Source organism: Poecilia formosa, unplaced genomic scaffold (genome assembly GCF_000485575.1).
Source record: "Poecilia formosa unplaced genomic scaffold, Poecilia_formosa-5.1.2 Scaffold356, whole genome shotgun sequence".
NCBI lineage: Eukaryota > Metazoa > Chordata > Actinopteri > Cyprinodontiformes > Poeciliidae > Poecilia > Poecilia formosa.
This window is the reverse complement of record NW_006800295.1, coordinates 392,216-409,467: the sequence shown is the minus strand read 5'-3', so window position 1 is coordinate 409,467 and position 17,252 is coordinate 392,216.

Here is a 17,252-nt window from a genome sequence, read left to right as displayed (position 1 = left end):
GTTTAAGCAGCAACAATCTAACATAACCTCTCTTCCAAATAATTTTAATACCACATGGCAATTTAACATAATTTTATTTACTTAATGTTAGAATCTTAAACTTGCCTTGAACAATAATCTCTTGTATATAGCTATATATCTTTTTCTTTTGTTGAATTTCTTCATTTAAATCTGAAACCCAAAACCTTGAACACAGGTGTTTTTGTCGTTAGTCTTTTCTGTTTTGAAGGAAACCCTATTTTACTGCTGAACCTTCATGAGGACATTCACATTAAGGAAAGCAACAAATCTCGCTGCAGAGAAAAGACCCAGTTGGGTAAAACCAGTCCTTCTGCCTTCTCCAGTGACAAAACTACAATGGACTTTGATCAAATCTGTCAATACTTGCATAACATTGGCATATCTTAGTGTTTTGCCATGTTATTTTAAAAGATTAATTTGGGATTAAACATGATAAAGCTGTTGTACACAAGTGAGGCCTCAAATGTAATTTCTATTCAGAATGAGCAGACTGCTGCATGATGTGAAGTGCTCTTTAATTCAAAAACCACCACCTACAACACAGAAATTGTTGTGAAGATGATAAAGGTGGATTTTAGAAAGAGGCCAGGTAAACTGCAGTGTGATTTCCCAAAGGCCGAGAAGAGATAAACTCGATGGGATTTCACACACCATTTTTCCATATTGAAGTTTACCCAGCAATCGACCCAGCATGACACAACTTCTCTCACAAGAATGATTACTTGCTAAAATAAGTGGACCTACTTACATGACACCTTTTTTTCCCCCTTTATCTCTTTTCCTGTATTCCCACGTTGCATGTCCTTTGCAAAGGTAGGATCAATTTCACTCTTAATGTTTTGCAAGAAGTGAAGGGTGATTTTTTTACACAATTAAACAAAATATATATATATTCCTGTTCCATATTATATTAAAAAATGTTGAAACGTGATTTATTAATGTTTTATTGGCTTTTCCTGCATTTTTTTGTTACAAAACACAAATAGATGGCAGTGTTCCCAGAGATTCACAGGCACTGGACTGGACTTAATTTATCTAATTGCATAATGTTTTTGCAAAGTGTAGCTGTCCATTAAAACCATCTACATTTCTTACTGAATGGCATCTTTCATATAATTCCTCCCTGGTACAATGGTACGGTGTTCCATAAAGAGTTTTGAGAAGTACGTCAATATTGGTAGAGAAATTATGATTTCTATATCTGACAGAAAAATATAATACATGTTTTTAGTGAGATCACAATAACATAAACTGAATAAAATTGTGTAAAAGACAGACAAAAACATAGCTAGTAGTCCAGCTTTTTAATCTACCAGTCAGTGTTATAATTTTAGGATATATTTTCCTAAGCATGGTTGTATAATCTTGTCTTGTGGCTAATTTTGCATATCTTCAAGTAATAAGCATCTGGTTATCATGCTGTTGTTTGTGAGCAATTTAACTAAAGGAAGCTAGTTCCCTCGATGAAGGCCAAGAAGAGAGTAAAACTAAATTTTCATGCACAAAACTAATTATAGCCTTGCACTTATGCAAAAAGAATATATTCAACATTTCAAGCAAATGAAGTAGAATTCAATTTTTTTCCTCCGCAAGTGACTGAATTAAATTCATTTTATTTCTCTTGTGCCAGACTAAAATGCCTTTTGAATAAAAAGGCACAGAAGAGAGTCATATTTTTAGAGAAGTTGTGTTTGATATGTGCCTGTGCAAAGATAAGAAAGTTAATGAAGTTGGAGATAAGTAATTTAATTTCTCTGCCACCTCGCGGACAGAGATAACAACATAATGGAGAAGAGGAACATTTTTGCAGGGACTGAATGAAAAGGACAAGGTTTTACCCTGGAATAAAAGACTTCTGCTGGCCAGTAATGACGAGTCATTTCTGCAGTTTGCCTAGAACTGCTGGTAAGGGATTCAGATGGATCGTTGTACATAATACAGTTAACTTTGCCTACGTCGGCTGTGCTGTGTACCTTTCAGAATTAAAAAGAAAACATAAATCTTAATGAGAAGGGCATGCGATCAGGCTAACATAAAGATTCAGGTTAAAAACAAATACAATCCAATGTTTATTATTCTATAAAAGGTGGGAATGTAGTGCTTTAGGGTTCATTTCATTCCATTTGTTTGATGTGTATTTTTTCTTTTCTTTTTTTCCTTTTGGTACATAGCCTGGTGTACTTACCAAAGGGACTTATTTTTCCTCCCCTGTTATATTCGCCTGTGCCACTTTGAAAGCAAAGGTCAAACTCCTTGGGTTCCTTCAATCAAATGTTTTTAGTAAAGGCACGCTGCAGAGTCGAGAAAATAGAACAAGAATTTCTAAAGTGAAACTGAAAGGCAGAAAATGAAAGCTACACATAGAAAACAAGGCTAACAAATTTGACTGAAGTGGTTGCTGAAGGTCTTCGTCAAGCAAGTTAATTGAAATGCAATACAGTCGCCTTGATTTAAGTCATTGTAGCTGAAATGATTCTTCTGCCGGATTAAGGTAAAATCAGAAACTGAGCGGTAGGGTTTTCTTTTCCCTTACCAAACACGTAGCACACATGGGTAATCCTGGCAGAAAAAAATAATTTTGCATAATCAGTCTATAGTCACTGACTGAGCAGCAAAGAACAATCAGAAACCAAAAACGAATGAGAATAACTTTATATAATACAACCAGCTTTGAAGAGCAATAAAAACAGTTCACTAGTCAGATTTGTGCTACACAGAAATAGACAGGTTCCACTTAAAGGATTGTGTTGGATGGCTGTGAACCTGATAACGACTGTATGCCTCCCAACTTCTATTGAATGATATATACTTTTTCCACAGCGTCTAAGCATAGTGTGACAGATGGAAATGTGTGGACAAGCCAGTTAAAACAGCTTGCTTCCTCACGTATCTATTTTCTCCTTCTCTCTCTCCCTCTGTCTATCTCCCTCTTTCTTTCTTGCCCTCTCTCTTCCACAAGCACACGCAAACACACACACACACACGCACACACACACGCACACGCAACCCCCCCCCCCCCCCCCCCCCCCCCCCCCCCCCCCCCCCCCCCCCCCACACACACGCACACATTTTCCAGTCAGTAGGAAGTCCTGAAGCTTTCTGCTGCTAGTCCATGAAATAAGCTGCTCTCACACTGTTCCACCATGTGCTTTAATTTTGGGCTTCAGTGGACAGAACCTCACTCTGTGACCTGGTTTCTTTCAACTGAATGTCAGGGGTGTGGCTTTTGCCAAACTCTTTTCTGTAGTTTCGTTTTTTAAGTAAATGCAATGGGGTTGAATTTTGTTGAAAATACCCTGTATTTTGGGACATGCAGAGCCAATACAAATGGGGACTGTTTGCATTTACACTGCCTTTAAAACATATTTGCCACCTTGCAGATTTTTTTCTGTTTCTTTGTCGCAGTAAAATCTTTCCGATCAACAACAAGTATCAACCCAAGATAATCTGAGAAAATTCAAAACACAGACTTGAAGTAATGATTTAATTTTTTTAACGGCTATATAAAATTTACCAACCAACTTCTCCCTATGCTAAAAAGGAATACAACCCCAAGGACACAATTATTTAACAAAGTAACACAATATGCCCCAGTCTAAAAAAATCAGTAAAATAATATTAAGTTACAAAGTCAGAAAATCCACATCTGATGACTCAAACAAAAAAAATGAAGATTCTGGAGTAGCCTGGTCAGAGATTTGACTTAAACTCTACTGAAATGTTGTGTTGTGACCTCAAACAGACCGTTCATGCAAATCTACAAAGAGTGGGCCAAAATTCCTTCACTGTGATGTAAAAGCTAGTTTTTGTAGCCACTTAGTCTCAGTTGTTGTTGCCAAGGGGAATGCATTCAGTTTAAGGCAATGACTTTTTCAACAGGGTCAAGAACATCTGAAGAGATTTTTTCCCTTTTCTTCTTTCCAAAATAACATTATGTATTATTTTTTTAGGATTAGCTGAAACATGTTTCTGTGAAAAACATCAACAACAAAAAATAGAGAAAATATCCAAAAAGGCAAATGTGTTATACCAGCCCTGTGGTAGGCATGAGCTAATGCTAGAGCCATATATCTCAGCATGAATACTTTTTTTGTGGAACCTATTAGACCTCCACTTCAGATCTTTACCTGTTCAAACCTGATGAATGGCATTCAACACTTATCTGCTGATTAAAATACTTATCTGGGTACTTGAGCATGACGCTACATCCATTTGCTGGTTGCCATGGTGTTTGAGGTGCAAGCACACACATGAATACAGCAGTGATATTGATTATATTTCCTTAAATGTCAACATCATCAAGCTAACCATGGTTGTACTATTAAATCCTCCTAATGGTTTCATGGTGCATTTTGCAGCTATGAGTGTCAGCATCAGTGTAGAATATGTCAGCATTTTTTGTTTGTCTATTTTTTTCTACACGTGTTTCTATTTTAGAAACCAACAGAACAAGCTCATGCAAGCTTTGTTACTATAACATACCCAGCTTCGTCATCTGCATAGTTGCCTAGAAACTAGTAGGACACATTTTCATGGAAGAAACTGTATGTGGCTTTTGTTGTTTTCAATTTGTTTGATAAGTAAGAGGTTAAATCCAGGTCTTGAACTGATCAGCTTAGCCCTGTTTCTGTGCTTTCAGCTACAGAGAGGCAACACGACACTTCAAGTCATCTAGTTTGATGTCACTGCTTACATCTCAGAATCCCCTGAAACTGATGGAGCTCCACTGAGTGAAAGATAACCCTGACCATGCAAAGTGTTTGACTTATAATATAGGAAATACATTTGAAGGAGAAGCTGAGCAATACTCTGAGAAAACAAACTAATCAAAACAATATTTTCACACGATTCGCTGCAGATTATTCATTACCTCACTGTCTACAATATTCTTTTTTACATATTTTCTCTGTGTTACAAACAAGGACAGGATGCTGGCTTCCTAAACTGGAGATAAAACTAAGCATTCTATTATGTGATTAAAAACTTTGCAGAAAGCCTCTTGACATTTAAAATTTGTTTGTTATCTTTGACTTCAAAATATTTTTTTTTACTGAACAGTGGATACATAGCAGCTCTGCTGGCTTGCAACATGGGCTCACATATCTAGTTTTATTTGTGAATAAAATGCTTTTTAAGAGATAAAAGTAATGATGCCTGAAGAGCAACTTCACAGTGTAGTTTGTTTTTTGTGTGTTTTCAAAATACAGCAATACAAAACCATAGTTATTAATCTGCCTTCCGGCTCTTGAGTGCTCTCTGTTTGGCACCATCATGTTCTCACAAACCATCTACTCTGCTTGCAGTAGAAACTCCTCTGGAATACAAACCTCTGCCAGATTCTATTCCACCATCTTGTGCCAAAATCTATGCTTTCCCCTCAACATCAATCCACCTCCTAAAAACAGTAAACCGGTCTTATCTACACAACTCCCTCACCATCCCTAACCGTCCCTGTCTTCCTCCAGACGGTGCCGAACTCTGATCCAAACCTTCCTTCATCACTTGCATTTCATTCGCATATACAAACTCTACACTTTTAATTTTGAGTCCTGCTTACGAGTCTGCATGTTGGTCAGGGAATTATCCAGAAACATGATGATTCTAACTGTGTATAAAAAATGTTTCTTGGGCAAGAATATATAGGAGAGTTTCTAGTGTAAAGGATCAAATGAATAACAGGTGTATGTCCAACTTTTTAACAAATAAAACAATACAAACTATAGTGAGGACATATTTTGGATGTCATACCCCTAATCTATAGAGGAAAATAGGCTTCTCTTTTTGTTTGCTGCTGGAGTTAAACATCAGGACATTAGAATAAATCTGGCAAAAGACTGATTGTGGCTTTGCTGGAATTCCTCCAGGAACTCTGCCTCAAGCTGGGCTGTATGTCGAGGTACTCAGTGCCTCCATCTGCCAGGATTTCTCATAAAAAATGTGCATAATACAGGTGTTGCTTGTTTGCATACAGCATGTTGGACAATGTGCAAAGGTACACAAGAGGGTTAAAAATCAAGCTTGATCTCAAAAACTACTAATCATTATGGGTTATATTGCATTATAACTTTGGAGACTTTAAATCCAATTCAGATTTCTCTCACCTACTTCTAACCTGCAATAAAAATGTCAAAGGGGTGAGAGATATGTAAGAACAGTCTTTGAGTACCATATTTTATTCTTGAGCTATTGTTGCACAGCTTCTTCATAAATAAGGTGCAGCTGTTCTCCAGAAAATGCAACATGACGCATGCTTATATTATTCAAAGTTTTATATGTCCCCTATTGTATGTGTGTGTTTTAATTAAAAGACAAACCTTGGCATAGATCCTCATGTTCTACTGGAGGGAAAAAGGGCTGAAAATAGCATGACGACACAACTGTATCTGTGAAATCTGGCCTTCAACGAAGCTTCAAGCACTGTGCTGAAAAGAATGAGTCAAATATTTTTTTTTTTTTTCAAGCCAGTTTGAGAAACATTAGAATGGAAGAAATGTTCAAGTAAGTGAAAATGCATTATCATTTTCACATTAAATTTAGTAGCCCAAAATCTGGGCATCAGTAAGACCTCTCTAAATCAACATCAGTAAAATCCCCATTCAATAACCTCTAAAACTCCCAGTTAGATGACTGTTAACCTGGAACAGCACTGATAAACTCATTGATCCCATTGTAATGTTCTCACTCCTATTGTAGGAATTTCTTAAAAACAGCATATTTACTTTCTTAAATATTCAAACATGGTTTGATTTGAAAGCCTTTGAATTCGGGCAGAGGAAACAGCCTTGACATAACTTTAAACATTTAAAGGTTGTTGTTGCCAAATGCACAGGTCTGAGTATTTCAGAAACTGATAACCTACTGGGATTTTCACACACGTCCATCTCTTGGGTTTACAGAGATGTATCTGAAAAAGACAAAAAATATATATACAGTTGTGTGGTCAAAAATGCCTCAGGGGAATGGGCATACAGGTCCCAGATGATAGAAAGCCAATAGTAGCTCATGTAACTGCTTGTCACCACCAAAACATGTGGAATACCATTTCTGAGTGGTCAAAATATGGAACCTCGAAGCAAATGGGCTGAAACAGCAGAAGACTCATGTCAGCTAAGAACAGGAAGCTAAGGCAATATTTCACATAGACTCCTAAACTTACACAATAATAGATGGATGGCAGATGTTTTTCAAGATAAAAAACAAAGAACAACAAAAAAAAACCTTCTATTTTTGCATTGAGACAGAAGTGTTAAGGCCAGAATATGGAAGCATTGATTCATTCAATCTAATATCAGCTGTTCAGGCTGGTGGTGATAGTACAGTAATGTGAGGGATATTTTGGGCCCCAAAGTAAAAATTAACCTAGCTAAATACTACAGCTTACCTGGGTATTTTTGTTGACCATACCCATTGCTTTATAACCACAGTGTACCCATTGTCTGACTGTTACTTTTAGCATGGTGATGCATTATGTAATAGATAATTAATGTGCCACCAGCTGCAACAGCATGATGGTGGTGATGTCAATATGGATGAAAATCTCAGAGTATGTATGCCAAAACATTTAAAGACTGTTTTGAAGCCAAATGGGAGCTTAACTGACATTGACAAGGTGTACCTAATAAAATGGCTTATGACTCCAAATTGTCATATCAAGAATCTCATACTGGGAATTTTGTGCCAAACAGTATACTTTAACTTTCATGTATAGCTGTTTATTTACTAAGCATCTAAAATTGTTCCTGGGAAACCCAAAGATGTGATCACAACACTATATAAGTTTGTTACACAAACAATTTGTTTGAGTTTTGTTTTTGCTGTATTTCATATTTATTTTAGTTAGTATGGTTGTTCTTGCTGCACAGTTGGTAGAGCTGTTGCCTTGCAGCAAGAAGGTTCTGGGTTCGATTCCCGGCCCCGGTCTTTCTGCATGGAGTTTGCATGTTCTCCCTGTGCATGTGTGGGTTTTCTTCGGGCACTCTGGTTTCCTCCCACAGTCCAAAAACATGTCAGATTAATTGGCCTCTCCAAATTGCCCCTAGGTGTGAGTGTGTGTATGCATGGTTGAGTGTCTCTGTGTTGCCCTGCGACAGACTGACGACCTGTCCAGGGTGAACCCTGCCTCTTGCCCGGAACGTTAGCTGGAGATGGGCACCAGCAACCCTCCTGACCCCACCAAGGGACAAGGGTGTAAAGAAAATGGATGGATGGTCTCATTTAAAAAGAATCATTAAGTTGTTCAAAGGTAAAATTAGCCTCTGGCTACAATACCACATCTTACAAGTGTCAATAAGTACACTTTTCCTGTTCAAAATAAATAAACATGAACGATGAAAAAAACAAAAAAAAAACATTTTGTTCCTAAGAATTCCTTGTAGCTTTTGGTGAGGAAAAGTAGATTGCATGTATTGTCTTACTGTCACCTCTCTTTTAAACTCCATCATAATTTCGATCTCCTTTTCCCTCTTTTTACTCCAAGAATCCTGTACATCCCTGTAGCATATTTTGTCATACTAACATTTTTTTTTCCCAATTCTGAACCGGTCACTATAAATACTAATAATCTTGTCACTGTTGCATTGTTCTGAGTTCCATGAGAAGTTTCTCATTTCTGTTTGAGCGTAAGGTAAGGCATGTCTCTTCAGGAGCAGGTCTTCACACCTATGTTGTATTTTATTATGTAGTTTGGCTCTTGTCAGGTTGTTTATACTAGATGTAAACCTCAGACATCTGGCCATCCAGTCTGGTCCTCCTTATTATGTAGCTTCCATTTCCACTGCTCATTAACTAGCTTGTCTGCTATTCTCAAAAATCCATTCGCCTGCTAACCTGTCATCTGACTCTGTCTGTTATCTGAAAACTTTCACTGAACAGTAACCCCTGTTCCTGCCAAAAAATGTAAAAAATAAAATAAATAAAAATGGCTTCTGCAGCTATTGGGTTTACACTCACATTCATTTATTGCTTACACAACTGACAGGCTAGCCTGCATGCTCCAAGAGGTTTAACTGAAGTAATGTGAGATTTGTTTAGGTGTCTATTATTTGGTAACAGCTGACAAAAAGTCATTGTTAATAGGTTACAGAATAAGTAAGTAATTATACCTAAAACTATTATTAGCTTTCTCTTCCACATTAATAAATAATATATTAAAGTTATGTAAAAAACATAAAAGTTGACCCAAAACAATTGCAAAGGGCTTTTACAAGTTCTGGTGAAAACATTTCAGATACTGGCTGCACTTCTCAGCGAGGGCTATAGGGTTTCTCTGACAGTATTGATCTCATGTAGCCAATCATTTTCCATGACAAACCAGGACTATATCTTCAGGGCTAATGGTATGGCTGATCGCAGGACTAAAAAGAAACAGATGCAAAAGAGAAATACAGACATGAGTGGAAGCCATTGCATTAAAAAAAATTATTTTGTTGTTTTTCTCTGCTATCCAGCATGTCTGTTTTCCACAAGTCAATATTTTGTCTTGTTGGTGAGATCAGCAAAATGATCTGAAGCTGAAATACCCATCTCTGTCATTTGTTTTCAACCCAGAGCTCTCAGTAGAACTGCATCAGCATTTACTCATATTCTCAATATTTCACTCAGACTAGAAAGCGCACCAGCATCATGTTCAGTACCGAGAGCAATATATTGAAAAAGAAAACATTGTTTGCCGTTCTCTGGACATTCTAAATCCAATACAATCCATGACCAAACTAACTGTGGATTTGTAATGAGATATTGAGAGCTGCTAGCTCTTCTTAAATTGAATTAGTCTTGCAGTCAAGAATCCCCTCCCCCACTGCTTTCACTCTGCAGTCCATTAGTAAACCCGTGACAGACTCCACTCTGTTCAAGAAATATATGGCCTTTCACTGACCTTGTTTGATTATATCGCTGCTCACAATTTCTCTTTTTGTGAAACAAAGACTAGACCTCCTTAGTCAAGTTACTTACTTGAGTATTGATACCTATAAGAATTTCTTTAGCTCTTAACTAAGTGTAAGGTTTTAGTAAAAGAGAAAACCTTTGATTTATTGATTTGTTGTTGTTGTTGTTGTTGTTGTTTTTTGTTTTTCGGGGAGGGGCTTAGTCTATGCATCAAAATATAAACTGAACACAATACAGCAGTAAGGACGAATTCTGATGCCAATCAATAAAAATTCAATTTCAGGCTTTTTAATTTGATTGAATAAATAAACACTCCTTGACTTGTGATTGCATGAAGACATGCTAGAATACATTTATATATCAGTGTGTAATATTTTTGTCATCCCAAATTTAAGCGAGCTTATTTTTTATAAATAGTATTAATATTTAACAAAAAAATGCTCATTTTTTTCACCTTTTTTCATGTGAATACACAAACAAAAGATAATAAAAAGACTTTGAAGTGGCATGATGGCGAGATGAAAGATGTGTTTGCTAATTTTCTCTCTACAATGCTTCCTGGATGGCGAAGCTGTGACAAACAGGATAAAAGATGTGACCATGATATCACTTTCCCTGCCCAGTCATCAGTGTCACACTTCACCAGGCAACAAAGGCGATTTGTGGACGTTCACCCGAACAAGCTCCTCAGCCTTTTGTGTACAAATGACAACAGAAGCCAGAGTAAACAGGTCATTGTGTTTGAGGTGCCTGACTGGCAGGTTTGAATTTTCTTCAGCACATCCTTGGTATTGAACTGAAACAGAAAAGTGTTTATGTGCCATTTGGGCATCAATTGTATTTTATATTAACTCTTTCAGGTTTAATATTATCTGTCCAGTTTTTATGAAACAAAGTGATAAATGGTGTCTAGTTACATTTTAAGGATATCAGTGTGTTGCACCATACTCATTCCATATTTCCTATTTGGGTCTCTTTGATATGATAGCTGTTGTGAATTAAAGCCATATAGCAATGATCTTAAATTATGCCTGTCTTTTGAAACATTTGTCCAAACATATACTTAAAATGACTGAGATGAATTTTACTGTTTAGCATGACTGTAAACAGAGAACAACACAATTCCAAAATATGATTATGCAAATATCTGCACAACTTTCCTATTTAAAAGATTTACATGTAAACTAACTGCTGTTTGCTCTTCTCATGAATATTCAAAACAAAGAAAGAACAGATACAATAGCAGGCTCTGTAATCATTCATAGCCCAAATAAAATACAGAAAAGAGTTGCGATAATTTAGTTAATGTTGGCTGTTAGTCAATATTTATTGAGCCAGATTTTATTTTATCTGAGGGTCTGGAACATTTCATGTCAGTATGAATAACTGTAGCAATTTCGACTTGGACTGCCATGAAAAATAACTTAGCAGAAAGGTCATCCGCTTACATTTTTGAACTGCGGAGGTAATGACCCAACACTGCAAACAGAAAGATCCCAATCACAAACAAACAGTTGTGTTTGCCCTGCAAGCTGGGCAGCTGTGATAATTTGTCTTTCTCTGCTTGTTATGTAAACAGTTAACAGCATTTGCATATGATTTTGTTTAAAAGTTCCAAGATTTGTTGTTTACATGCATTTGATTCAAGCAAAATAGTCAACATTTTTAAGCTTTAGAGTATTTGATCACATACTTGACGAAGACCTCATTTGCTTTAGCCTAAGGAGATACAGTGCTTTGTAAAGTCGTTCATAATCCTTGAACTATGTCACAATTAAGTATATGAAAAGTGTGTCTGAAAACAAATTCTTTTTTTCCACATATTTCCAATGTCCTCTACATATTATATCCAAAACTGCACAATAGACAAAGACATCTTAAAGAGATGGCTTTGCACATCTTTCAAAGGCTTTTTTTGGTAAAAACCTGACTGGTAAAGTGTAGTAAGTTTTTAAGTCAACAGATTCTCCCGCCTGAGCTGGTAGTCTCTGCAGCTCCTCCAAACTTACCATAGATCTCTGTTTCTCTGACTCATCCTTGATAGCTCTGTCTGTCAGCTTGGTGGATGGTAGGTTTGCAGTTGTGTCATTTATTCCTATTTCCACTGAAAAAGTTTGATTAACGTAAAATCACAAATTATCCAAAGTTTAAACATTTTGTAGAAACACGTCTGTGCAGACTTTTTCTTCTAATGTGAGTTCTCTAGATTGGTCTGTAATTAAAACTTAGACTGTGATAAAATTAACAAGAATTTCACTCAGCCAGTACGAATTGTGTTCATTTGTACAGATTCAAGAGATTGACAGTTATTTGTCAGCATATCCGCCTCTAGAAGTATAAACAAAGCTATCAGTCGTCTCAGTCACTGTTCTGTCATCCTTCTTGCCTTCGTTCTATTCATCACCAACAGACTGATAAAATCACATGGATAGATTTTTGATGATCTCATCAATCATTTTACAAATGACATCTATTTTATGAGGCTGCACATGAAGATTCACACCTTTAGATGTTAATGTGCCATTTTATTAATTGCTGGGATGGTTCTATCAGATGTCCAGGGTTTTTGTTGATGTAAAATGCATTAATGGACCTATTTGTTGTTGTTTTTTTGTTTGTTTGTTTGTTTGTTTGTTTGTTTGTTTGTTTGTTTGTTTTTCTGAACAGTGATGAGTAAATTTGGATAAAGAAATGTTCTTATTTACACTTAACCCAACCTAAATTGACTCCATCCTTCTAAACTTCTTAGTAAACTTTTGTTCCTCTTGTTGAATAGTTGCAATTATCTGTAATGTTACCTCTTATTCTAATGCACAATTATATGTTGATGTCTTTTTTTTTGGATTAATGTTCTTATGCAAAATAAGGCATTACATTTACAGAGTAAAAGGAAATATTGTCAAGAACTGGAAAGCTGTTATTACAGATTTTGCTGCCTATTATTTATAGAAGCGTATCACTCTGTGGGAAGAAACTGACTACATCATTAGACACTGCGTTCATGTGGATTTACAAGAAACGATTACATTCAAGACTCGCAACTGTCAGTTGCTTTATTTTCTTTTTTAATACACTTAAACCATATTAATTGGAGGCGATGTCTATTCACGTGAATAATAATCTTTATTTGCTTTTTACACAACAATTAAACCTATCAACTACGCAAATCCCGCAAGTACTTTACTAAGAAGATGACAGAGAGAAAGGTAACACTTTTTAGGGCAGTGGGCAGATATAATTGTATATCCCCAGTTTGTTGCTCAAGGACGCCTTAGCGCTGTCAAAGATGATAGAAGAACAGGAATATTCATCCTGTGCTTGAGCTGACAGCTTTCCTGCCATCTGAGTGAACCCCAAACTTTGTTTCTAGGCTGCCTCTTTTTCTCTTTATTTATTCAAAAGCAACAAAAGCACATCCATCATTGCAAACCCCTCAGTCCATTGTGTAAATGTGACAGATTTAGCCACACAGCTAATTTTTATCTGTCGTCCAGGGCTTGTGAATAGCATTAATTTAAAAGTAAATATGTTTGTAAGTGGAGACATATAAACAGCTGAAAAGATTTAATTTGACCAATAGACAATAGCTGCACAGTGGCACAGTTGGTAGAGCTGTTGCCTTGCAGCAAGAAGGTTCTGGGTTCAATTCCTAGCACCGGTCTTTCTGCATGGAGTTTGCATGTTCTCCCTGTGCATGAGTGGGTTTTCTCCGGGTACTCCGGTTTCCTCCCTTAGTCCAAAAACATGACTGTCAGGTTAATTGGTCTCTCCAAATTGCCCCTAGGTGAGTGTGTGTGTGCATGGTTGTGTGTCTTTGTGTTGCCCTGCGACAGACTGGCGACCTGTTCAGGGTGAACCTCGCCTCTCACCCGGAACATTAGCTGGAGATGGGCATCAACACCCCTCCCAACCCCACTAAGGGACAAGGGTGTAAAGAAAATGAATGAATGGATGGACAATAGCTACAAGTTAAAAAATGCCAAATTTCATGAGTTACCAACCTCTGTTTTATAATTTAAACAACCTACAGGATTGGGTTCCTTATTTCCTTAGTATAAGTGAAAGCAAAAATGCAGCATGTATTTGTGTATATCTTTAAATGTTCAGCAGTTCAGTTGCTCTTTATACGCTTAATCACAAGCTGAATTTAAATCTACTTAGAGGTTCTCTAAAGGATTTTTTAACAGTATTTTTTAAATCTATCATGATATATAAAACATATAACTGTATAGGACTGGATCTGTATTTACAGAGGTTGAGAAATATGTGAGTGCAATATTATCAATATTAAGATATAAGCATGGGTTACATTAAGAAACAAAGAACAATTAAAACTGTCTTTTGCTGATATTTTTTGTCTAAGTTAGAGAATATGGTAATCACATTTTTCCCCCTTCACCAACAAGATATCAATGTTTTTGAAAAGGCCTACCTTCTATTTGGGAACCCCTGCAGATTAATTTTCTGCAGTTACTTTTCCTTTGCATGAATAATAATCTCTTAGCTTTGCATCTATGAGTGCATCAGCAATATCTATAGCGCCACACCTTAAGGCATTTCCAGGAGATTCAAATGCATCTGCAGCATCAGCCTGCGGTCAGCCTGGAGCTGAGGATTAAAGTGAGAATGCTTTAACCCCCAAAATAAAACTTTTCCATTTGCAGAACCTAATTCTTAGTTTCCACCTCTTCCTTCTTTTCATTTTTAACCACACTAACGGGATCTCCAGATGGAATGCAGTGTCTTCTTTTCTATGCCCTTTTAAAAACTAATTTTCTCACCATGTTTTGTCAGTGTTGTTCAAAGGTATTGAAATAGGTGTGGCATGTTTGAGAAAACTAATAACATCAGAATAGCTTTTGAGTTTTCCTGAGCATTGTAAAGATTATTATTGTAGAGAGAAAGGCACTAACATTAATGCATTAATGCTACATTACAATTTATTTATTTTTTCTTCCAATTTAACATCTCCAATAGAGTCTTGACCTCTTAGCCACAGCAGTTTTCAAACTATTTAAAATGTATCATAGCTTTTACAAGTTATACTTGCAAGTTAAAAGTGCAATTCATATGTAACATCTTCAGCCTTTAGAGATCGGGTGTGATTTCCTCTCTATGATTAGTGAAAAAAACATCTATTTTAGATTTTAGGTGCATAAATCTTATAGAATGTTTCTTATAGAATGTTTCTGTACACATGCCTCTGTACACAAAGGCATGTGTACAGAGCCTAGAGCCAAGTTAAAATTATTGCACAGGATGACATTCTCTATATGGAGAATATCTTCACTTGTATCCAGTCATGTTGCTGCAAAGATTTGAATATTTCAAAGGATGCAATGAAATAAAAGAAGGGTAAAAAAAACTACAAGTTGGATTTTATTTGAATGTACTGAGATGTACTGAAATGTAAAAAAAATTCTGCTTATTTCTTTTGGTTCTATTTGCTCAAACTTTATAAAATATTTGAACATATTGATTATATGTGCCCAGCTGGATCACTCAACAGCTAGTCTGTTCAGCTTTGGCTTGAGTGAAATTTTTCCCGTTTAAAATTTTTGCAGATATTTTTCTGCAGTTATCTGTAAGTGCATTGATCATAAATGACATGTCTTGTTCCACAAAACGTCATGTCATACCCACAAATCTGATGTAGCTAAATAAAAAGAAAAAGAAAAATCCTTGCTTTAGACTGAACCTATAAATGAAGCAGCACCACAGTGCCTCTGCAGCAGCAGGAGGAAACTCCTGGTCCACCTTCTACGCCTCCTGTTTTTCACAAATTTTACAGTTTGGAGATCAGCGGGTATTTAAAAAAACATTTCAGGCCACAGGTCTTTTAGTCCACACATTCCTATCAAGTTTTCTGAATATCTACAAAATGCAACACCACAATAACAATTTTATAACAATGGGGGGCTAATACACAATTCATGTTTGGTGACAAAAACAGGATTATCATTGTAACGGCTAACTAAAGTAGTTCATATTTATAAGCCTCTGAACCACTGTACATCTGAGGAAGGAGCCATATGGCTCAGATCAAAACCTCCCCTCAACTGAAGAGGAAACTACGCTAATTAAATGCTTCCTAATTAATTCAGACGTCCTAATTAGATGGGAATTTATTCCACATTAATATTTCACTGTGTCAGCAGAATAAAAGAAAGCACTCTTAGGCTACCAGAGAATGGAAAGTACAGTTTCTTTTTTTAGCAGCCAGCCTCCACCTTCCCATCACACCGTTACAGTGCGCACATACCAATTCCTCTGTCCCAATTAAATAATTATTTATCTGGTAACAGTAATGGCTTATTTTATGGGTGACAGAGTTTGAAGGATAGGATCATGTCACACGTGGACTGTGTTACAAAATCATGTAGAATTAGTATTTAGTTATGGATGAAATTATTGCTATATTCAACCATGTGTACTTTTTCTGTTTTTCCTTTTTCACAGAAAGGAATCACTGATTATTTGTTTTACTTCATTTCTTTTCTGGATAGAACCATTGATGGAGGTGTTTGTGTGTCTTTGTTGTTCAGTTGGTGGAGGGATATCTGCGATTTTCTCCTGGACTTGTTACCTTGTTATCTGTGGAACATCCATTGTGTTCCACAGATAAGTGGAACACAATGGATGGATGGATGAATGAATGCAATTTAATGTGAAATGGATTATATTAATTTAATATGGATTGGAATCTATTGTACTGGAATGAATGGGATATATTTGAATTAAATTTATATTGATTAATGTGCAATTGGACTTGTTTTTCTTTGAAACATGTTTTTAGACATTTAATGATTTTGGACGGTTGGGTTTTTCTGACGGGTTATGACAAACAAGAAGTACTAATGCAATCTCATCACTATTCGAGTAGGACTGACTTACAAAATAATAAACATTGGAAAAATGTAAAGACTTTGTTTTTATGAAGTTTAAATATGAAAAATTGATCTGACAGTATTTTAATCAAATAAGACAGGCTGAGACATTAAATGTTCACTTATCATTTTCCACAGTAGCCCCGAAAAGGCCCAGTTTAAGAGGTTGAATTACCTAAAACTAAACATAAAAAAGTGCTGAACAAAAACATGCAAGAGATCAATGTTAAGTGACTGACATTATTCTTAAAAGTGGTTAAATTACGCCTGCAATAATGACTCATCATTATTATGTTTTGAAAGATGTGGAAAAGAGAACACACAAGAAGAAATGATAAAAAGAAAAACAAATAAGAGCCTGTGCAGAAATCAAAAACAAGACTGAAATTATTTGCCATCATAAAGCATATTGATATTGATCTTGCTCCAGTAGCTCACGCAGCAGCTGATTCTAGCCTG